Source organism: Crinia signifera, chromosome 11, assembly GCF_055691185.1.
Source record: "Crinia signifera chromosome 11, ASM5569118v1, whole genome shotgun sequence".
In the NCBI taxonomy this organism is placed as follows: Eukaryota; Metazoa; Chordata; class Amphibia; order Anura; family Myobatrachidae; genus Crinia; species Crinia signifera.
This window is the reverse complement of record NC_139227.1, coordinates 70,758,591-70,781,707: the sequence shown is the minus strand read 5'-3', so window position 1 is coordinate 70,781,707 and position 23,117 is coordinate 70,758,591. Positions and strand designations below refer to the sequence as shown.

Here is a 23,117-nt window from a genome sequence, read left to right as displayed (position 1 = left end):
TGGGGCCGTAGGCAAATATGGCAGCATTGTACCCGGACAGGATGTCACCCAATAAGGGCTTCACTGTGGAATCATACACAGTCTCCTGGGTAGCTGCCTGGTCAAACACCTGGTTAAATTGGAATGTTGTTTCTCTTGTCCTGGTGGAGCGCAGGACATCGTTAGGATCCTCACCGGGGTCCTGCAATAGCACTGTCTGCGGTCCGAGCTGGTGTGTGATGCATCGGGCGCGGTTCTTAGTCTCCGTCAAATTAACGGGACGGATGCGCAGAGCGACAGTCATTTGGTGGTCTATAGCTTTATTAGCTTTCGCCTTCTTCATTTTATATCAAACTTCAATCTTCAGAAAAGAGTGAAAAATTATCTGTGTTGGCACAAGTCCAGCAATATTAGATATGACTCAGGAAGCAGTCAGCTGCCAGTGTTCTACCCATCACAGCCCATTGTGACATCATCGGCCCATTGTGACATCATCGGCCCATTGTGACATCACTAGCTGCCATATGGCAGAAGGGCACTGCTATGTATCTCATCCAGGGTCTGCTGTTACAGAAGTGGTATCGTCTTCTGGTCCCCCTGGGATGTCTTACCTCTTACTTATTTACGTGATAAAAGTTAATAGGCACAAAGAACCTTTTATCTCTGCATGTTTGTAGCCATACACAGCAGTGGGAGCAATTGTATTAGTTCTGAAAGAAAATATATGTTGCCCACAGATGCCAGTGGAAGTGCGCCTACAGTGGCCAAATTATTAATTACTTTAGTATAGTGTGAATACTGCTTCATCTCTCGCGGCAGTTTTATAATCAGGAGAAATATACTAACCATGTACAGTTACCTTGTAATAAACCAGCTCATGTCCTCTCTTTCTGCAGTATAATGCATTAAGGACCGCCAAGGATATTATGCCAAGGATCCTTACAAAAACCATGATGGGACTGGGACAGATGAGGATATGTTAATCCAAATTCTCATCACCAGGGCAGAGGTAACAGGCTATAGTTTGAGAATGGACATTGTGCTGCTAGGAGGACGCAGAGTGTTTCTCACTGATAAGATCACAACATGTGCTGTATGGCCATTCACACAAATTAGGGCCCTTATTCAGATCTGATCGCAGAACAAATTTGTTCTCAAAATGGGCAAAACCATGTGCCCTCCAGGTGGGACAGATGTAACATGTGTACAGAGAGTTAGATTTTGTTTCTGTGCAGGGTAAATACTGACTGCATTATTTTGACACTGCAATTTAGATTTCAGTTTCAAAACACCCCACCCAAATGTAACTCTCTCTGCACATGTTACATCTGCCCCACCTGCAGTGTACAAGGTTTTGCCCATATTGAGAACAATTTTGTACTGCGATCAGATCTGAATAAGGGCCTAGGTCAATCCATTTTATTTAACAACATTATCAGAACAATTGGTCTTTTGTTAAAGTTTATTTCACCATTTTTCCAATTGGCTGTATTATAATTTCTATATTGTATCATTTCTGTTTTTGTCATTTGCTACAGATATGCCGGAGCGACTGGATGCTGTGCAGGCTGTTCTGTGGGACAAGGAAATAGGAGTCTGGTTGGACTTTAATATAGAGGATCATAGACACAATCCAAACTTCTACCCCACCAACTTGGCTCCACTTTGGGCCTCATGTTACTCTGGCACGAGGCTGTGGACAAAGCAGTCTCCTACTTAGAGGTAATTAATTATCTTGTATTATATTATTTTTCTATTTGTTCCTAATTGTATTACATACTCCAGGCTTGCCTACCCTCCTGGAATTGCCGTGAGGCTCCTGAAAATCGGGTCCCCCGGGAAGGTGGGCAATCCTCCCGCATTGGCCAGGCAGCCCCCGCACCCCCTTCCCTGCAGCACAAAATGACCTTTTTTTGCGGGTCCGCGAATTACGTTGTTTAACTGTCGTGGGGGTGGGACTTGATGACGTCTGCCTGTCCTGCCCCCCTGACTTGCTGCTGTCAGCAAGTATGACATACTCCTATGGTATTGATTCCATCTGTTAATATCGAAATTCGTGCAGACCCTAGTGCGGGATCAAAACCTAAACACTTGCCAATACTGAGAGAGCGGTCCAATCAGGAACTATAGGTGCGCCATGTATCCCAGAATTCCAATGGCAGGCCAGGTTCATGCCACTGGAAAAGTTTATTTACAAACGCATTATTACTGGTTACTACTGAAGTAATATGTAAGAATATATATAATGTAATATAACGTATGAAGTAGCTTTTATGAACTTGGCAGAGTATATATAATGGGGTATATTGGTTTGCAAATCCACTGTACTGGTTTCTCATTTCCCTACAGTATTTGGCATGATGTTACTTTACCTATTTGCTTTCTCAATGCCAAAACGTAAAAAAAAAAAACTTTTTGAAAAATAAAACTGATTTAAAATCTTACTTATATTGTCTGTATTATTTATAAATAGTGATAAAGATTTTCATGAATAGATGAGCAGGACCCTCATCCCTCGTGTGCTTTCCTTCTCTTAATGTCCCATACACTATGCGATTTGGGCCAATTCCGGTAGATCAAGCTGAGATATTGGGTGAAATCGGTCCAAATCGCATGTGTATAAAATCCGTTCTGATGCACAGTCCTGTGTTCATCGGAGCGGAGTCGGAGGTTGGACATTCGGCGGGGGATCAGGTGCGACTTCTCCCTTCAGAGAATTTGCATAGTGCATGGGAGCCTTTACTTAAGCCATCTTTGATAGCACCAAACCCTGTGGTTTTCTACCACGCTGATACCCTGCGGATGTAGCTATAGTTATGTGCCCTGTACTTGTCCTCTATTGTATTCAGCTGTAGGTCACTGTTTCCCTCATTTGTATATGTACTCTGTAATTGGGCCCGGGGGATCCTTTGTGGTGCCATATAAATAAAGTATAATAACCATAATAATATGCGACCAGTGGCAAACGCAGGATTTTCAGAAGGGGGTTTCCAGAGGGGCGGAGCAAAGCACGGAGATGGACACTTAGGTGACCCAGTATATGCCGGGTCAGTTAAAGTATTATAGATAGACCAAATGTATATAAATAATATTAATAATAATAATAAAAAAAAAATATATATATATATATACTAGGTGATTCATCGCGCCCTACGGGCGCTCTTCACACCGGCGTAAGGGGCTACGCCCCTTAATTTGTGAACATTTGTATTGTGAGAAATATGGTTAGAATTGTATGAAAGATGCCCTGTATTGCAGCTTCTGGCAGTGGGTGAGGGTCCAGCGTGGCAGCACAGGAGTACCGGACGGTGGCCCTGAGTCAGTGTCTCCTCCTACTGGGTGGGAGTTAGGGTGCATGAGAGCAGGAGGCTGGGATATGAGGCATGATAGGGGTATGTGGGCAACACAGCGTCAGCGATTACCCAGTGGTGGAAGTTACGGTTCAGGAGAGCAGGAAGCTGGGTAGTGATAGGGGTGTGTGGGCATACGGGGGACTAAAGAGGGTGGTGGACACTGTGCAGCTTCTGCCAGTGGGTGAGGGTCCAGCGTGGCAGCACAGAAATACAGGAGTCAGTGTCTCCTCCGACTGGGTGGGAGTTAGGGTGCATGAGAGCAGGAGGCTGGGCGGTAAAGCATGATAGGGGAATGTGGGCAACACAGGGTGAGCGGGTCTCCACTGGCGGAAGTTACGGGGCAGGAGAACAGGAGGCAGGGCAGTGTCCTCCCACATTGATGGCAAAAGTATTCAACATCGGCCATAAACCATCGATTATTTGAAAATCATTGATGGTCGATGGGCATCCCTAGAACTGGAGGAGGGTGGGGGACAGTATGCAGCTCCCGGCAGTGGGTGAGCGTCTCCTCCCACTGGGAGGGAGTGAGCGTGCATGAGAGCAGGAGGCTGTATAATAGTGGTATGTGGGCAAGACATTGATAAAAGTTGTGGCGCTGGTGCAGAGGGCAGTGGGGAAACCTGCAGTGCGGCAGCCAGGGCCGGATTTCCCACCTAGGGGCGGTACCTGCTTGTGGTGGTACAGGATCCCCCATTGTCACGGGGGTACGTGAAATGCGGGAGCGGGGGCCGCGGTGGTCCGCTGGGGGGTGGAATTGCCGGAAGGGGGTCTGGGGGGTCTGCAAATTGCGGGAGGGGGGGTGGTGTGTGGGGATCCGCGGTTAGCGGGAGGGGGTCCGCAAATCGTGGGCGGGGGCGCGGGGGGGCTTGAATCGTGGGAAGGGGGGTCCGCAAATTGCGGGAGGGGGGTTGTCGGGGTTAGTGAATTGCGGGAGGGGGGGTTGCGGAGGTCCGTGAATTGCGGGAGGGGCGCGTGGGGTGCCGTGAGTCAAGGGGGGGTGGTGCGGGGGTCCGTGAATCACGGGAGGGGTCATGAATCGCAGGAGGCGGGGGTCGTGGGGGAGCTGCGAATCGCAGGAGGGGGGGTGTGGGGGGTTGCCGTGAATTGCATGAGGGGGGCGTGAATCAAGGGAGGGTGGGCGCAGGGGGGTGGTGCGGGGGTCCATGAATTGCGGGAGGGGGCATGAATCGTGGGAGGGGGGGTCGTGGGGGATTCCGAATCGCAGGAAGGGGGGTATGGGGGGTGCCGTGTATTGCGTGAGGGGGGCATGAATCGCGGGAGGGGGGGTCCCCGAATGTGTGAATTACGGGGCGGTCGCAAATCGCGAGAGGTGCCGAGGGGGCCAGCAAATCGCGGGAGGGGGGCGCTACGGGGGGTTTCGTGAATCGCGGGAGGGGGGGTCGTGAGGGGTTGCGAATCGCAGGAAGGGGGGTGTGGGGGGTGCCGTGAATTGCGTGAGGGGGGCATGAATCGCGGGAGGTGGGGTCCCCGAATGTGTGAATTAGGGGGCGGTCGCAAATCGCGAGAAGTGCCGAGGGGGCCCGCAAATCGCGGGAGGGGGGCGCTACGGGGGGTTCCGTGAATCACGGGAGGGGGCGGCGCGAATTGCGGGAGGGGGGTCACAAATCATAGTAGGGGGGGGTGCCGTGAATCGCGGGAGGGGGGGTCGCGGGGGGCCCTTTTAATGCCGGGAGGGGGGGTCGCAGGGGTCCCGCGAATCGCGGGAGGGGAGGATGCAGGGGTCCTGCGAATCGCGGGAGGGGGCTCGCGGGAGGGAGGGTCGCGGGGGTCCCGCGTTTCGCGGGAGGGGGTGGTCGCGGAGGTCCAGCGAATCGCGGGAGGGGGTGGTCGGGTCTGGGACGGATATTAGACAGCACTTACATCGACAGCCATTACATCGACACCATTAGTTCGACAGCTCAATAGGTCGACATGGTTTTAGGTCGACATACCATTAGGTCGACAGCTCATTAGGTCGACATGTTTTTAGGTCGACACTGCCATTAGGTCGACAGAGTGTATGTCGACAGTCAAAAGGTCGACATGGGTTTTTTCACTGTTTTTTGGCCGAAATGTCGACACAGTCGACATGGACACAGTTTGAAGTGTACCGCAGCCGCTCGCTATGCTTCGGGCACGGTGCCTCGCTGCGCTCGGCACACTATTTTATTCTCCCGCCACGCCCTAGTGGATAGTAGGGCATGAAATACCGCCTGTCGGCACATGTCGGCTCAATAAACAGTGAAAAAAACCATGTCGACCTTTTGACTGTCGACATAGACACTGTCGACCTAATGGCAGTGTCGACCTAAAAACATGTCGACCTAATGAGCTGTCGACCTAATGAGCTGTCGACATAATGACATGTCGACCTAATGGTATGTCGACCTAAAACCATGTCGACCTATTGAGGTGTCGAACTAATGGTGTCGATGTAATGGCTGTCGATGTAAGTGCTGTCTAACAATAGTCCGGATACCGGGGTGGTCGCGGGGGTCCCGCGAATCGCGGGAGGGGGGTCGCGGGGGTCCCGCGAATCGTGGGAGGGGGGGTTCGCGGGGGTCCCGCGAATCACGGGAGGGGGGGTCGCGGGGGTCCTGGCAGAGTGTAGGGATGTGCAGGAGTAATGGTGGATGGTGGCTGTGGAGTAATGGTGGATGGTGGGCGTGTACTGTAGCCCTGGCTGGGCGGGGGGAGGTGATGTCAAGGGGGTGGAACGTCAGACACATGAAAGTGAAACTGTTCTACACAGGAACGTTCTCCACAGGGGTTGAGTGACAGATCTGGCTAAATATATAAGAGATATATATACATACATACACATACATACATACATACATACATACATACATACATACATACATACATACATACAGGGGCGTCAACAGCAGTGTAGACCCCTGCGCATAGCAATGTATTGGGGCCCCTATCAGGAATGTGCTATGAAGCCCCATCACCCATCTACTGGTAGTGTCCTAGCATAATTATTAAAAGATCTATGTATCAGAATCAGAATCAACTTTATTGGCCATGTGTGCTTGTGCACACTAGGAATTTTTTGTGGATCGTATTACATAACAAGAATACAATAAAACCACTAACAGCACACATTATGTATAACTGACTGACGTACCTGGCATTGTCCTGGTTTAAGCCTTTGAGTTATTAAATTATCAATGAGTTGGATATAATGGTTATCATTTATAAATAATTGGCAGCTCTTCCAACACACCCATGGGGTGGCTGCTGAGTGTCGTTTTTTTTTTGTTGGGGTTTCGCCAGTAGCCCTATTCCCCAGTTTTCCTTCAGGTGTAAAAGTTTCCATACACGTTACAATTATTGAATACAGTATTGTATATAATACTGTATACAATAATTGTAACGTGTATGGGCACCTTTACTGCCGACCCGATTGCTGTTCATGTGTGCAATGTGTAATGACCAACCTTGAAAGGAGTGTACACCGGAAGATGCTGTGGCTTTGGTCTCAAATTGCGATTGGGGATTCTTTGCTGGATACAGGGAGGAAAATCACGCAGCGGCCTTGCACTTTTTCTCACTTGATAAATATTCCCAGACCTGGGCAGGATCCCACGGCCATGCTCTGGAGGATGAGGGACTTCCGGCAGCACTGTGGTCCCTCTGACGCCCTCGGAAGTCGTATTGGGGACACAGACACGGTTTTTCTCCACTCGCGTCTTGATAAACTTGGCCTTGCTTCCGTAGGTCATTGTGCTGCGGGATTCTTCATAAGCACTATCCGCAGGGCTGATGTGCGTGATCATAACCAATCGGCTTTTCCCGCTCAGTGCTCCCTTTAGCAGCCAGGTCAGCTTGCTGTCCCGATAGTTTATATGGCTGCCTGGTCTGTCACGCAGCGCCATGATACACATCCTGAGGGTAAGAAGGGATCGGTTGATGTATCCTCCTTCTTTCATGGTCTGGCCGCTGTTCTTAGTCTGGCTTGCTCGTTCTGATCCCGCAAGGTCTACCATGTACAACTTGCCTGTGCTCACACTATCACTGGCTGTCTGCTTTATGGTGACCTGCAATACTGCATGTGAGCGGGATGAGGTCTTATTAGCGGCTGTGGGAGCTTCTGTGCGCCGCTTGTTGCCCTTCTTCAGCAGGGTCATGGCTTCCTCAGGAGTGCTAAGGGAGAATGTAGAAATCCCTTCTATGTTGGTGTTGCCATTGGGATCCTCTCTGAGGACCAAAGACCTAGAGGAAGGTCTTAATAGGTCTCGGACGGTTTCATTATAGATCTCCGCGTATGATAATGATACGGAGAAATTCTTTTTTTCCCCAGTCTCCTCAATGGCTTTAAACAGGTCCTTCAGGGTGCGATATATTACTCCAGGTTCGCGGTCCTTACCCATCATGGTGAAGGTCTTTCCGGTGCCTGTGGGGCCGTAGGCAAATATGGCAGCATTGTACCCGGACAGGATGTCACCCAATAAGGGCTTCACTGTGGAATCATACACAGTCTCCTGGGTAGCTGCCTGGTCAAACACCTGGTTAAATTGGAATGTTGTTTCTCTTGTCCTGGTGGAGCGCAGGACATCGTTAGGATCCTCACCGGGGTCCTGCAATAGCACTGTCTGCGGTCCGAGCTGGTGTGTGATGCATCGGGCGCGGTTCTTAGTCTCCGTCAAATTAACGGGACGGATGCGCAGAGCGACAGTCATTTGGTGGTCTATAGCTTTATTAGCTTTCGCCTTCTTCATTTTATATCAAACTTCAATCTTCAGAAAAGAGTGAAAAATTATCTGTGTTGGCACAAGTCCAGCAATATTAGATATGACTCAGGAAGCAGTCAGCTGCCAGTGTTCTACCCATCACAGCCCATTGTGACATCATCGGCCCATTGTGACATCATCGGCACATTGTGACATCACTAGCTGCCATATGGCAGAAGGGCACTGCTATGTATCTCATCCAGGGTCTGCTGTTACAGAAGTGGTATCGTCTTCTGGTCCCCCTGGGATGTCTTACCTCTTACTTATTTACGTGATAAAAGTTAATAGGCACAAAGAACCTTTTATCTCTGCATGTTTGTAGCCATACACAGCAGTGGGAGCAATTGTATTAGTTCTGAAAGAAAATATATGTTGCCCACAGATGCCAGTGGAAGTGCGCCTCCAGTGGCCAAATTATTAATTACTTTAGTATAGTGTGAATACTGCTTCATCTCTCGCGGCAGTTTTATAATCAGGAGAAATATACTAACCATGTACAGTTACCTTGTAATAAACCAGCTCATGTCCTCTCTTTCTGCAGTACAATGCATTAAGGACCGCCAAGGATATTATGCCAAGGATCCTTACAAAAACCATGATGGGGGACTGGGACAGATGAGGATATGTTAATCCAAATTCTCATCACCAGGGCAGAGGTAACAGGCTATAGTTTGAGAATGGACATTGTGCTGCTAGGAGGACGCAGAGTGTTTCTCACTGATAAGATCACAACATGTGCTGTATGGCCATTCACACAAATTTAATGCCCTTATTCAGATCTGATCGCAGAACAAATTTGTTCTCAAAATGGGCAAAACCATGTGCCCTCCAGGTGGGACAGATGTAACATGTGTACAGAGAGTTAGATTTTGTTTCTGTGCAGGGTAAATACTGACTGCATTATTTTGACACTGCAATTTAGATTTCAGTTTCAAAACACCCCACCCAAATGTAACTCTCTCTGCACATGTTACATCTGCCCCACCTGCAGTGCACAAGGTTTTGCCCATATTGAGAACAATTTTGTACTGCGATCAGATCTGAATAAGTGCCTAGGTCAATCCATTTTATTTAACAACATTATCAGAACAATTGGTCTTTTGTTAAAGTTTATTTCACCATTTTTCCAATTGGCTGTATTATAATTTCTATATTGTATCATTTCTGTTATTGTTATTTGCTACAGATATGCCGGAGCGACTGGATGCTGTGCAGGCTGTTCTGTGGGACAAGGAAATAGGAGTCTGGTTGGACTTTAATATAGAGGATCATAGACACAATCCAAACTTCTACCCCACCAACTTGGCTCCACTTTGGGCCTCATGTTACTCTGGCACGAGGCTGTGGACAAAGCAGTCTCCTACTTAGAGGTAATTAATTATCTTGTATTATATTATTTTTCTATTTGTTCCTAATTGTATTACATACTCCAGGCTTGCCTACCCTCCTGGAATTGCCGTGAGGCTCCCGAAAATCGGGTCCCCGGGAAGGTGGGCAATCCTCCCGCATTGGCCAGGCAGCCCCCGCACCCCCTTCCCTGCAGCACAAAATGACCTTTTTTTGCGGGTCCGCGAATTACGTTGTTTGACTGTCGTGGGGGTGGGGCTTGATGACGTCTGCCTGTCCCGCCCCCCTGACTTGCTGCTGTCAGCAAGTATGACATACTCCTATGGTATTGATTCCATCTGTTAATATCGAAATTCGTGCAGACCCTAGTGCGGGATGAAAACCTAAACACTTGCCAATACTGAGAGAGTGGTCCAATCAGGAACTATAGGTGCGCCATGTATCCCAGAATTCCAATGGCAGGCCAGGTTCATGCCACTGGAAAAGTTTATTTACAAACGCATTATTACTGGTTACTAATGAAGTAATATGTAAGAATATATATAATGTAATATAACGTATGAAGTAGCTTTTATGAACTTGGCAGAGTATATATAATGGGGTATATTGGTTTGCAAATCCACTGTACTGGTTTCTCATTTCCCTACAGTATTTGGCATGATGTTACATTACCTATTTGCTTTCTCAATGCCAAAACGTAAAAAAAAAAAACTTTTTGAAAATTAAAACTGATTTAAAATCTTACTTATATTGTCTGTATTATTTATAAATAGTGATAAAGATTTTCATGAATAAATGAGCAGGACCCTCATCCCTCGTGTGCTTTCCTTCTCTTACTGTCCCATACACTATGCGATTTGGGCCAATTCCGGTAGATCAAGCTGAGATATTGGGTGAAATCGGTCCAAATCGCATGTGTATAATATCCGTTCTGATGCACAGTCCTGTGTTCATCGGAGCGGAGTCGGAGGTTGGACATTCGGCGGGGGATCAGGTGCGACTTCTCCCTTCAGAGAATTTGCATAGTGCATGGGGGCCTTTACTTAAGCCATCTTTGATAGCACCAAACCCTGTGGTTTTCTACCACGCTGATACCCTGCGGATGTAGCTATAGTTATGTGCCCTGTACTTGTCCTCTATTGTATTCAGCTGTAGGTCACTGTTACCCTCATTTGTATATGTACTCTGTAATTGGGCCCGGGGGATCCTTTGTGGTGCCATATAAATAAAGTATAATAACCATAATAATATGCGACCAGTGGCAAACGCAGGATTTTCAGAAGGGGGTTTCCAGAGGGGCGGAGCAAAGCACGGAGATGGACACTTAGGTGACCCAGTATATGCCGGGTCAGTTAAAGTATTATAGATAGACCAAATGTATATAAATAATATTAATAATAATAATAAAAAAAAAATATATATATATATATATATATATATATATATACATACATACACATACATACATACATACATACATACATACATACAGGGGCGTCAACAGCAGTGTAGACCCCTGCGCATAGCAATGTATTGGGGCCCCTGTCAGGAATGTGCTATGAAGCCCCATCACCCATCTACTGGTAGTGTCCTAGCATAATTATTAAAAGATCTATGTATCAGAATCAGAATCAACTTTATTGGCCATGTGTGCTTGTGCACACTAGGAATTTTTTGTGGATCGTATTACATAACAAGAATACAATAAAACCACTAACAGCACACATTATGTATAACTGACTGACGTACCTGGCATTGTCCTGGTTTAAGCCTTTGAGTTATTAAATTATCAATGAGTTGGATATAATGGTTATCATTTATAAATAATTGGCAGCTCTTCCAACACACCCATGGGGTGGCTGCTGAGTGTCGTTTTTTTTTTTTGTTGGGGTTTCGCCAGTAGCCCTATTCCCCAGTTTTCCTTCAGGTGTAAAAGTTTCCATACACGTTACAATTATTGAATACAGTATTGTATATAATACTGTATACAATAATTGTAACGTGTATGGGCACCTTTACTGCCGACCCGATTGCTGTTCATGTGTGCAATGTGTAATGACCAACCTTGAAAGGAGTGTACACCGGAAGATGCTGTGGCTTTGGTCTCAAATTGCGATTGGGGATTCTTTGCTGGATACAGGGAGGAAAATCACGCAGCGGCCTTGCACTTTTTCTCACTTGATAAATATTCCCAGACCTGGGCAGGATCCCACGGCCATGCTCTGGAGGATGAGGGACTTCCGGCAGCACTGTGGTCCCTCTGACGCCCTCGGAAGTCGTATTGGGGACACAGACACGGTTTTTCTCCACTCGCGTCTTGATAAACTTGGCCTTGCTTCCGTAGGTCATTGTGCTGCGGGATTCTTCATAAGCACTATCCGCAGGGCTGATGTGCGTGATCATAACCAATCGGCTTTTCCCGCTCAGTGCTCCCTTTAGCAGCCAGGTCAGCTTGCTGTCCCGATAGTTTATATGGCTGCCTGGTCTGTCACGCAGCGCCATGATACACATCCTGAGGGTAAGAAGGGATCGGTTGATGTATCCTCCTTCTTTCATGGTCTGGCCGCTGTTCTTAGTCTGGCTTGCTCGTTCTGATCCCGCAAGGTCTACCATGTACAACTTGCCTGTGCTCACACTATCACTGGCTGTCTGCTTTATGGTGACCTGCAATACTGCATGTGAGCGGGATGAGGTCTTATTAGCGGCTGTGGGAGCTTCTGTGCGCCGCTTGTTGCCCTTCTTCAGCAGGGTCATGGCTTCCTCAGGAGTGCTAAGGGAGAATGTAGAAATCCCTTCTATGTTGGTGTTGCCATTGGGATCCTCTCTGAGGACCAAAGACCTAGAGGAAGGTCTTAATAGGTCTCGGACGGTTTCATTATAGATCTCCGCGTATGATAATGATACGGAGAAATTCTTTTTTTCCCCAGTCTCCTCAATGGCTTTAAACAGGTCCTTCAGGGTGCGATATATTACTCCAGGTTCGCGGTCCTTACCCATCATGGTGAAGGTCTTTCCGGTGCCTGTGGGGCCGTAGGCAAATATGGCAGCATTGTACCCGGACAGGATGTCACCCAATAAGGGCTTCACTGTGGAATCATACACAGTCTCCTGGGTTGCTGCCTGGTCAAACACCTGGTTAAATTGGAATGTTGTTTCTCTTGTCCTGGTGGAGCGCAGGACATCGTTAGGATCCTCACCGGGGTCCTGCAATAGCACTGTCTGCGGTCCGAGCTGGTGTGTGATGCATCGGGCGCGGTTCTTAGTCTCCGTCAAATTAACGGGACGGATGCGCAGAGCGACAGTCATTTGGTGGTCTATAGCTTTATTAGCTTTCGCCTTCTTCATTTTATATCAAACTTCAATCTTCAGAAAAGAGTGAAAAATTATCTGTGTTGGCACAAGTCCAGCAATATTAGATATGACTCAGGAAGCAGTCAGCTGCCAGTGTTCTACCCATCACAGCCCATTGTGACATCATCGGCCCATTGTGACATCATCGGCACATTGTGACATCACTAGCTGCCATATGGCAGAAGGGCACTGCTATGTATCTCATCCAGGGTCTGCTGTTACAGAAGTGGTATCGTCTTCTGGTCCCCCTGGGATGTCTTACCTCTTACTTATTTACGTGATAAAAGTTAATAGGCACAAAGAACCTTTTATCTCTGCAGGGAGGGGTCGCTGGGGTCCCGCGATTTGCGGGAGGGTCGCGGGGGTCCCGCGTTTCGCGGGAGGGGGTGGTCGCGGAGGTCCAGCGAATCGCGGGAGGGGTGTCACCAGTCTCTAGGGTGACACCCAGTGCTCTGAGTCTCTGTCTCGGGCCCCGGCTTAGTCAGTCACTCTCAGTGACAGACAGCCAGGCCAGGGCAGCGAGCGGCGCATAGACCGGGAGGGGGGAGGGAGCCGGGACTACAAGTCCCAGCATTTTCAGCACGTCTATCTAGCAGCAGCACCTGACCCGGGCCGCACGGCGCAGTGCACACACAGCAGGGGGAGAGGGGGGCGGGTCGGCATAGCATGATGCGCACTGTGCATCATGCTATGCCGACCCGCCCCGCTCTCCCCCTGTTGTGTGTGCGGTGCGGTGCCAGTATGTGCCAGCAGCCCACCCATTCCCCCTCCCCGGAGCCCTGCAGCTCCAGCGCCGACAGCATGTCCCCCTCTAGCAGCACCGCGGGCACCTCCTGCAGCAAGATGCCTGTCTCACACTCTGCCTCTCTGACTGCCAGGCAGGACTGAGCGCTGCGTGACTTCCAGGGAGGACGCAGTAGCAGCTCCGGGAGACAGAGGCAGCTAACTGTACGTGCAGGGCACCCCCCCCCCCCATCGTCTCACTTCAAGAGGGTAAAGGGGGTGTCTGCAGGGATGATACATAGGGCCAGCCCAAGGGGGTGGGGGGTGACTCTCCCACCCAAACAACACCTGTCCCCATGTGTGTGCCCCTCACTGTCCCCATGTGTGTGTGCCCCTCACTGTCCCCGCGTGTGTGTGCCCCTCACTGTCCCCGCGTGTGTGTGTGCCCCTCACTGTCCCCGCGTGTGTGCCCCTCACTGTCCCCGCGTGTGTGTGTGCCCCTCACTGTCCCTGCGTGTGTGTGTGCCCCTCACTGTCCCCGCGTGTGTGTGCCCCTCACTGTCCCCGCGTGTGTGTGCCCCTCACTGTCCCCGCGTGTGTGCCCCTCACTGTCCCCGCGTGTGTGTGCCCCTCACTGTCCCCGCGTGTGTGTGCCCCTCACTGTCCCCGCGTGTGTGTGCCCCTCACTGTCCCCACGTGTGTGTGTGCCCCTCACTGTCCCCACGTGTGTGTGTGCCCCTCACTGTCCCCACGTGTGTGTGTGCCCCTCACTGTCCCCGCGTGTGTGTGTGCCCCTCACTGTCCCCGCGTGTGTGCCCCTCACTGTCCCCGCGTGTGTGCCCCTCACTGTCCCCGCGTGTGTGCCCCTCACTGTCCCCGCGTGTGTGCCCCTCACTGTCCCCGCGTGTGTGCCCCTCACTGTCCCCGCGTGTGTGCCCCTCACTGTCCCCGCGTGTGTGCCCCTCACTGTCCCCGCGTGTGTGCCCCTCACTGTCCCCGCGTGTGTGCCCCTCACTGTCCCCGCGTGTGTGCCCCTCACTGTCCCCGCGTGTGTGCCCCTCACTGTCCCCGCGTGTGTGCCCCTCACTGTCCCCCGCGTGTGTGTGTGCCCCTCACTGTCCCCGCGTGTGTGTGTGCCCCTCACTGTCCCCGCGTGTGTGTGCCCCTCACTGTCCCCGCGTGTGTGTGTGCCCCTCACTGTCCCCGCGTGTGTGTGTGCCCCTCACTGTCCCCGTGTGTGTGTGCCCCTCACTGTCCCCGCGTGTGTGTGTGTGCCCCTCACTGTCCCCGCGTGTGTGTGTGCCCCTCACTGTCCCCGCGTGTGTGTGTGCCCCTCACTGTCCCCGCGTGTGTGTGCCCCTCACTGTCCCCGCGTGTGTGTGTGTGCCCCTCACTGTCCCCACATGTGTGTGCCCCTCACTGTCCCTGTGTGTGTGTGTGTGCGCCCCTCACTGTCCCTGTGTGTGCGCGCCCCTCACTGTCCCCGTGTGTGTGCGTGCCCCTCACTGTCCCCGTGTGTGTGCGCTCCCCTCACTGTCCCCATGTGTGTGTGCGCCCCTCACTGTCCCCGTGTGTGCGCCCCTCACTGTCCCCGTGTGTGCGCCCCTCACTGTCCCCGTGTGTGTGCGCCCCTCACTGTCCCCGTGTGTGTGCGCCCCTCACTGTCCCCATGTGTGTGCGCCCCTCACTGTCCCTGTGTGTGTGTGTCCCCCTCACTGTCCCTGTGTTGCCCCTCACTGTCCCTGTGTGTGTGTGTCCCCCTCACTGTCCCTGTGTGTGTGTCCCCCTCACTGTCCCCGTGTGTGCGTGTCCCCCTCACTGTCACCGTGTGTGCGTGTCCCCCTCACTGTCCCCGTGTGTGCGTGTCCCCCTCACTGTCCCCCTCACTGTCCCCGTGTGTGCGTGTCCCCCTCACTGTCCCCCTCACTGTCCCCGTGTGTGCGTGTCCCTCTCACTGTCCCCGTGTGTGCGTGTCCTCTCACTGTCTCCGTGTGTGTGTGTGTGTGTCCTCTCACTGTCTCCATGTGTGTGTGTCCGTCCCCTCACTGTCCCCGTGTGTGTTTGTCCCCCTAACTGTTCCCGTGTGTATTTGTCCCCCTCACTGTTCCCGTGTGTACGTTGTCCCCCCCAGTGCCCCCGTGTGTACGTTCTCCCCCCCCCCAGTGCCCCCGTGTGTACGTTCTCCCCCCCCAGTGCCCCCGCGTGTACGTTCTCCCCCCCAGTGCCCCCGTGTGTACGTTCTCCCCCCCAGTGCCCCCGTGTGTACGTTCTCCCCCCAGTGCCCCCGTGTGTACGTTCTCCCCCCCAGTGCCCCCGTGTGTATGTTCTCCCCCCCAGTGCCCCCGTGTGTACGTTCTCCCCCCCAGTGCCCCCGTGTGTACGTTCTCCCCCCAGTGCCCCCGTGTGTACGTTCTCCCCCCCAGTGCCCCCGTGTGTACGTTCTCCCCCCCAGTGCCCCCGTGTGTACGTTCTCCCCCCCAGTGCCCCCGTGTGTACGTTCTCCCCCCCCAGTGCCCCCGTGTGTACGTTCTCCCCCCCAGTGCCCCCGTGTGTACGTTGCCCCCCCAGTGCCCCATGTGTACTTTGCTCCCCCAGTGCCCCCGTGTGTACGTTGCCCCCCCCAGTGCCCCCGTGTGTACGTTGCCCCCCCAGTGCCCCGTGTGTACGTTGCCCCCCCCGTGCCCCCGTGTGTACGTTGCCCCCCCCCAGTGCCCCCGTGTGTACGTTGCCCCCCCCAGTGCCCCCGTGTGTACGTTGCCCCCCCCAGTGCCCCCGTGTGTACGTCCCCCCCCCCCAGTGCCCCCGTGTGTACGTTGCCCCCCCAGTGCCCCCGTGTGTACGTTGCCCCCCCCAGTGCCCCCGTGTGTACGTTGCCCCCCCCAGTGCCCCCGTGTGTACGTCCCCCCCCCCCAGTGCCCCCGTGTGTACGTTGCCCCCCCAGTGCCCCCGTGTGTACGTTGCCCCCCCCAGTGCCCCCGTGTGTACGTTGCCCCCCCCAGTGCCCCCGTGTGTACGTTGCCCCCCCCAGTGCCCCCGTGTGTACGTTGCCCCCCCAGTGCCCCCGTGTGTACGTTGCCCCCCCCGTGCCCCCGTGTGTACGTTGCCCCCCCCCAGTGCCCCCGTGTGTACGTTGCCCCCCCAGTGCCCCCGTGTGTACGTTGCCCCCCCAGTGCCCCCGTGTGTACGTTGCCCCCCCAGTGCCCCCATGTGTACGTTGCCCCCCCCAGTGCCCCCGTGTGTATGTTGCCCCCCCAGTGCCCCCGTGTGTACGTTGCCCCCCCCCAGTGCCCCCGTGTGTACGTTCATTGCCCCCCCCCCGTGCCCCCGTGTGTACGTTGCCCCCCCCAGTGCCCCCGTGTGTACGTTGCCCCCCCCAGTGCCCCCGTGTGTACGTTGCCCCCCCAGTGCCCCCGTGTGTACGTTCTCCCCCCCCAGTGCCCCTGTATGTACGTTGTCCCCCCCCCAGTGCCCCCATGTGTACGCTGTCCGCTCCCCCCAGTGCCCCCGTGTGTGCGCTGTCCCCTCCCCCAGTGCCCCTGTGTGTAGGCTGTGCTCCCCCCTGTGTGTACGCTGTGCTCCCCCCTGTGTGTACGCTGTGCTCCCCCTCCATGTGTACGCTGTGCAAACCACCACCCCCGTGTGTGTACGCTGTGCTTCCCCCCGTGTGTGTACGCTGTGCTTCCCCCGTGTGTGTACGCTGTGCTTCCCCCCGTGTGTGTACGCTGTGCTTCCCCCCGTGTGTGTATGCTGTGCTTCCCCCGTGTGTGTACGCTGTGCTTCCCCCGTGTGTGTACGCTGTGCTTCCCCCGTGTGTGTACGCTGTGCTCCCCCCGTGTGTGTACGCTGTGCTCCCCCCGTGTGTGTACGCTGTGCTCCCCCCCCCCAGTGCATACGCTGTGCTCCCTCCCCTCCCATGTGTACGCTGTGCTTCCCCCCCCCTGTGTGTCAGGAGCCGCACGGTGTCAACACTGACAGTATGGCTGGTTCAGAACATCGTTTTTTTGTTTTGCCAGGTCCCCCTGGACTACTGCAGGAAAGAAGAGGACCAAATCTATGCCCGATTAGACCCATGAGTATAATTTCCTTCCACAGGTCCCCTATGGATTGCTTCGGACCAGGACTACCTACGGGCTCAAGATAGGTAAGTATGTATGTATGGGCTTCGTGTGTATTAAAGTTTTATTTTTCTTGTGTCAGTGTGCTTTTATTTAACTATTGCTTTTGTTGTGGAACTAAGTCCCAGCAAGCCCAATAATGGGCCGCATGCTTGGACTTGTGGTTCTCCAAGTCCCAGTATGCGTTCCAGGCTTGCTGGGACTCATAGTTCCACAGCAAAACCCAATGGTTTAATCATTTTTTTTACACTATATCAGCCCGGTACCCACAGCCCAGGGGTACCGGGGACAGCACCAGGCTTCAGCCGGGCCATGTAAGTTCTGGAGGGGGGGACCACTTTATTTGAGGGGGTCCCCACTTCCCCAGGACCCCTGGTCAGGCTGACCGGTCAGAGGGATGAATGCTTTGGCTGGGGGGACTTGTATAATAAGTCTCCCCCTGGCTGTGGCATTACCCTGCTGGCTGGTTGGGCCTGGGGCTGGTTCTTAAAATACGGGGGACCCCTATTCATTTTGTCCCCCGTATTTTGGGAACCTGACCCGGCCCTAGAGCCTTGGGCTGGTTTTAAAAAATACGGCGGAGCTCTGTGCAAATTGTTCCCTGATTTTTTTTTAGAACCAGCCCCGGCTCTTTGAGCCTGGTGCTGGTTACGGCTGTGGCCATTTTTTAAATGTATTTATTTTTTATTTTTTTACACACTGCAGCCTGCACGGATCTGACTGATCCGTGCAGAGTGCCTATATGAATTCGTATTAGCGACCGTATATACGAGCGCTAATACGAATGAATACGACTTTGGGGATTACAAAGCAGTCTTATCTGACTGCTTTGTAAATTCCCCTCAGGAATACGAATTTGCATACGGCTAAAACAGGTGTATGAAGTTGTATTCATTCCTATTAAGAATACGAATACAAAAAATCATATTCTTAGTTAATTTCCCCACAGTATGTAATGCCCTCTTCACCTATTTTCATAACTATGATTGATTTCATGTCACTGAGCTTACACAATCTGCTATCAAGTAACACAGTGGGCGTTGTAGTTTGCAAAATATACATCATACCCTAAGCGATAATAAAAACTATGTCACTCACTTTGTCCCCCTCCTGCACTCCTGGCACCACCAGAGCCTGAAATTAGGTGCCGAGATTGAAAGTGACAGTGAGGAGGAGATCCCGGAATGGATCCCAGGCGGCACAGCAGCAGGAGGGCCGTGACAAGCAGATGCAGCAGGGACTTACAAACATCAAGTCCCGTGAGATCTGAGATTCTACGTTCTCCGGATAGAGACGAAGGCAGAAGAGACGCTGCACAGTGATACGCGCCCGCCCACCTGCAACCGGTCACAGAGACAGTGAGACAGAAGTCTACCCACGGCTGAAGTGACATCAGGCGCTGTGAATCGAAGTCATCACCAACAGAGGGCATCAACTTATCGGCCCTGTTACCAACAAGAAGCATCTAATCGTGAGTGCCCAAAACTTTTCAGCCAGAGTGTCTGGCGGACGCCACCGACAACTCAGCACACACCATCTAGGACACCTGCATACTAACACAGTAGGAGGGTACATAAGGTCATGGAGGAGTCTATGGGATTTTAGAGGGGTTCCTAGGGGTGTGGGAAAATGGGAAGAAAACCATTAGTTCGACCTGCATTTAGGTTGACATGCAAGAAGGTTGACATGGGGAAGGTCGACAGTGAAATGTTCGACATAGGGTTTTTGAAAAATGTTTGTTACAAATGTGGACTCAGTCGACATGGACACTAAAAAGTAGCACAGCGGTTGTGTCACCTAATGACATGTCTACCTAATGGTTGTTGACCTTTTTGCTGACCACCTCCTAAAAGACCACCTGAACACCTGCGGGGAAACCCCCAAAACTCAATATCCCAGAACCCTACGCTGGTGCTAAGACCACAACAAATTTTTACAAGTTCCCAGGGCCGGTGCTAGGTTTTGCCACCAAGGCAATTATGGACATTGAGTAATATATATATATATATAGCTTGTAGGGCCGGCACTAACTTGCCAGTGGTCAGAAATTACGCCCGGTGCCCTCCTGAGATGATCCCACCGTCTGGTGGGGCATACATACAGTAACCAGCATGTGGCGGCATGCGTGGACGATTTGAACAGATACTACACGGAGTGATTATCTATATTGACTCTGTGTAGGCTCTGTTCAAATCGTCCGTGAGTGCCGCCATGCTGTTTACTATGTATATGTGCCCCATGTGTACGCTGTCTCCCTTCAGGGCCCCCATGTGTACGCTGTCCCCCCCCCCCCCCATGTGTACGCTGACTCCCTCCTCCCCCCTCCTAGATTTCTGAATTAAAAAAATAAATTTAAAAAAAGCAATGAAATTCCATTGACAAAAAACCTCACGGTTTCACATGTCCCATTAAGGCTTCTTACACATGATCTCGCATTTCTGAAACCTGTTGTAACTCTTCCACTCAAACGCCAAAAAGCAATGAAATTCCGATCATTAAGGCTGACGCCTTAATGGACGTGTTCCTTGCGCAATACAGATATGGTACGCCATCACAGCCTGTGGGTAAGTGCAGATTCAGCACTCTCACAGAGTGAGATTGCTGTCACTCACACAATGGTGGAGCTGCTAATTCACAGATTTGTGTGCTCATTGGAATACACACATGCAGTCTATGCAACTGATGGTCTGAGCAGTTATGTGGCGCACTCATCCTAATAAGTACATGCAATCATCTAAAACTGTCTAGCCCACTGAGTTACTATAGTGTTCATTCTAGCACCCGCCATCTTTGAAAACCCATGCAGTTCTGCTTCCCTGCCTGGGGTGTATCTGTCTGCTGTAGTGCTTCTAGCACAGTGTGATCTGTATATCAGCACTGCAAACCAGATCTGTGCTAGAATCACTACAGCAGACAGCAACACCCCAGACAGGGTAGAGGAACTGCATGGGTTTTCAAAGATGGCGTGTGCTAGAATAAACACTACAGCATTACTAGAACTATCCCACTGAGGGTCCAACATCTTTCATACTCACTACATATATCCATTTCATTTAGTATTCACATGCAGTTACCAGAAACATCTTTCATAATTGCAAAAACTATAATGCTCCCAAATACTATGCATCTACACTTTCTTCTCCTATAAGCCTTCATGCTGCTCTGTCTTCCCCAATCCCTACTGCTGTGTGTATTCCCTCATCCGCACCAATGTGTCTTTTCCCGTCTGCCCTGCCCTGTCTTTCCACACAGATGCCACTGTTTCCTTCTATCTGTGCCACTGGCTTCCCCTCTAATAGTGATACTTTCTCCCCCTCCATCCATGCTGCTCTGCCTGCATCATCCATGACATAGTTTCCTTCCATCTGTACTGCTGTCTCCCCTCTCCATCTGTACTGCTCTGTTCTCCCTTTATCCCCTTTGCTCCGAACCCCCTCCCCCATCAGTGCTGTCTTTCCTCCAACTGCTCCTGTTTCCCACCCAATCGCATCACTCTGTCTATACCTTCCCCAATCTGTGCCACTGTTTTCCACTCATCTGCTTCGTTAGTCCCCCATCAGTGCTGCTTAGCCTTCCTACCATCTACCCATTTCTATTCCTCCCCATCCGCACCACACTGCCTCCTACCCCAATCAACACCACTTTTTTTTACCCCATCCTCTCGGCTCTGTTTACTGCTCAGACCTTCAGTTGCATAGACTGCATGTGTGTATTCCAATGAGCACACAAATCTGTGAATTAGCAGCTCCACCATTGTGTGAGTGACAGCAATCTCACTCTGTGAGAGTGCTGAATCTGCACTTACCCACAGGCTGTGATGGCGTACCATATCTGTATTGCGCAAGGAACACGTCCATTAAGGCGTCAGCCTTAATGATCGGAATTTCATTGCTTTTTGGCGTTTGAGTGGAAGAGTTACAACAGGTTTCAGAAATGCGAGATCATGTGTAAGAAGCCTTAATGGGACATGTGAAACCGTGAGGTTTTTTGTCAATGGTATATATATATATATATATATATATATATACATACATACACATACATACATACATACATACATACATACATACAGGGGCGTCAACAGCAGTGTAGACCCCTGCGCATAGCAATGTATTGGGGCCCCTGTCAGGAATGTGCTATGAAGCCCCATCACCCATCTACTGGTAGTGTCCTAGCATAATTATTAAAAGATCTATGTATCAGAATCAGAATCAACTTTATTGGCCATGTGTGCTTGTGCACACTAGGAATTTTTTGTGGATCGTATTACATAACAAGAATACAATAAAACCACTAACAGCACACATTATGTATAACTGACTGACGTACCTGGCATTGTCCTGGTTTAAGCCTTTGAGTTATTAAATTATCAATGAGTTGGATATAATGGTTATCATTTATAAATAATTGGCAGCTCTTCCAACACACCCATGGGGTGGCTGCTGAGTGTCGTTTTTTTTTGTTGGGGTTTCGCCAGTAGCCCTATTCCCCAGTTTTCCTTCAGGTGTAAAAGTTTCCATACACGTTACAATTATTGAATACAGTATTGTATATAATACTGTATACAATAATTGTAACGTGTATGGGCACCTTTACTGCCGACCCGATTGCTGTTCATGTGTGCAATGTGTAATGACCAACCTTGAAAGGAGTGTACACCGGAAGATGCTGTGGCTTTGGTCTCAAATTGCGGTTGGGGATTCTTTGCTGGATACAGGGAGGAAAATCACGCAGCGGCCTTGCACTTTTTCTCACTTGATAAATATTCCCAGACCTGGGCAGGATCCCACGGCCATGCTCTGGAGGATGAGGGACTTCCGGCAGCACTGTGGTCCCTCTGACGCCCTCGGAAGTCGTATTGGGGACACAGACACGGTTTTTTCTCCACTCGCGTCTTGATAAACTTGGCCTTGCTTCCGTAGGTCATTGTGCTGCGGGATTCTTCATAAGCACTATCCGCAGGGCTGATGTGCGTGATCATAACCAATCGGCTTTTCCCGCTCAGTGCTCCCTTTAGCAGCCAGGTCAGCTTGCTGTCCCGATAGTTTATATGGCTGCCTGGTCTGTCACGCAGCGCCATGATACACATCCTGAGGGTAAGAAGGGATCGGTTGATGTATCCTCCTTCTTTCATGGTCTGGCCGCTGTTCTTAGTCTGGCTTGCTCGTTCTGATCCCGCAAGGTCTACCATGTACAACTTGCCTGTGCTCACACTATCACTGGCTGTCTGCTTTATGGTGACCTGCAATACTGCATGTGAGCGGGATGAGGTCTTATTAGCGGCTGTGGGAGCTTCTGTGCGCCGCTTATTGCCCTTCTTCAGCAGGGTCATGGCTTCCTCAGGAGTGCTAAGGGAGAATGTAGAAATCCCTTCTATGTTGGTGTTGCCATTGGGATCCTCTCTGAGGACCAAAGACCTAGAGGAAGGTCTTAATAGGTCTCGGACGGTTTCATTATAGATCTCCGCGTATGATAATGATACGGAGAAATTCTTTTTTTCCCCAGTCTCC

General features: G+C 51.2%; 2 long non-coding RNA genes across 4 annotated transcripts in view; both read left to right on the top strand.

The window, feature by feature from the left end:
• LOC146045229 (uncharacterized) overlaps nt 1-943 on the top strand; it is a 49,305-nt gene extending 48,362 nt beyond the window's left edge. For all 3 annotated transcript variants that reach the window (XR_014465390.1, XR_014465391.1, XR_014465389.1), the window contains one exon: nt 876-943. This is a non-coding gene — a long non-coding RNA (uncharacterized LOC146045229). The remainder of the gene's footprint in view (nt 1-875) is intronic.
• A 577-nt stretch (nt 944-1,520) lies between these two features.
• Nucleotides 1,521-23,117, top strand: part of LOC146045483 (uncharacterized) — a 32,108-nt gene continuing 10,511 nt past the window's right edge. Inside the window, exons 1-4 of the long non-coding RNA XR_014465447.1 lie at nt 1,521-1,701; nt 8,613-8,727; nt 9,258-9,441; nt 18,739-19,078. This is a non-coding gene — a long non-coding RNA (uncharacterized LOC146045483). The remainder of the gene's footprint in view (nt 1,702-8,612; nt 8,728-9,257; nt 9,442-18,738; nt 19,079-23,117) is intronic.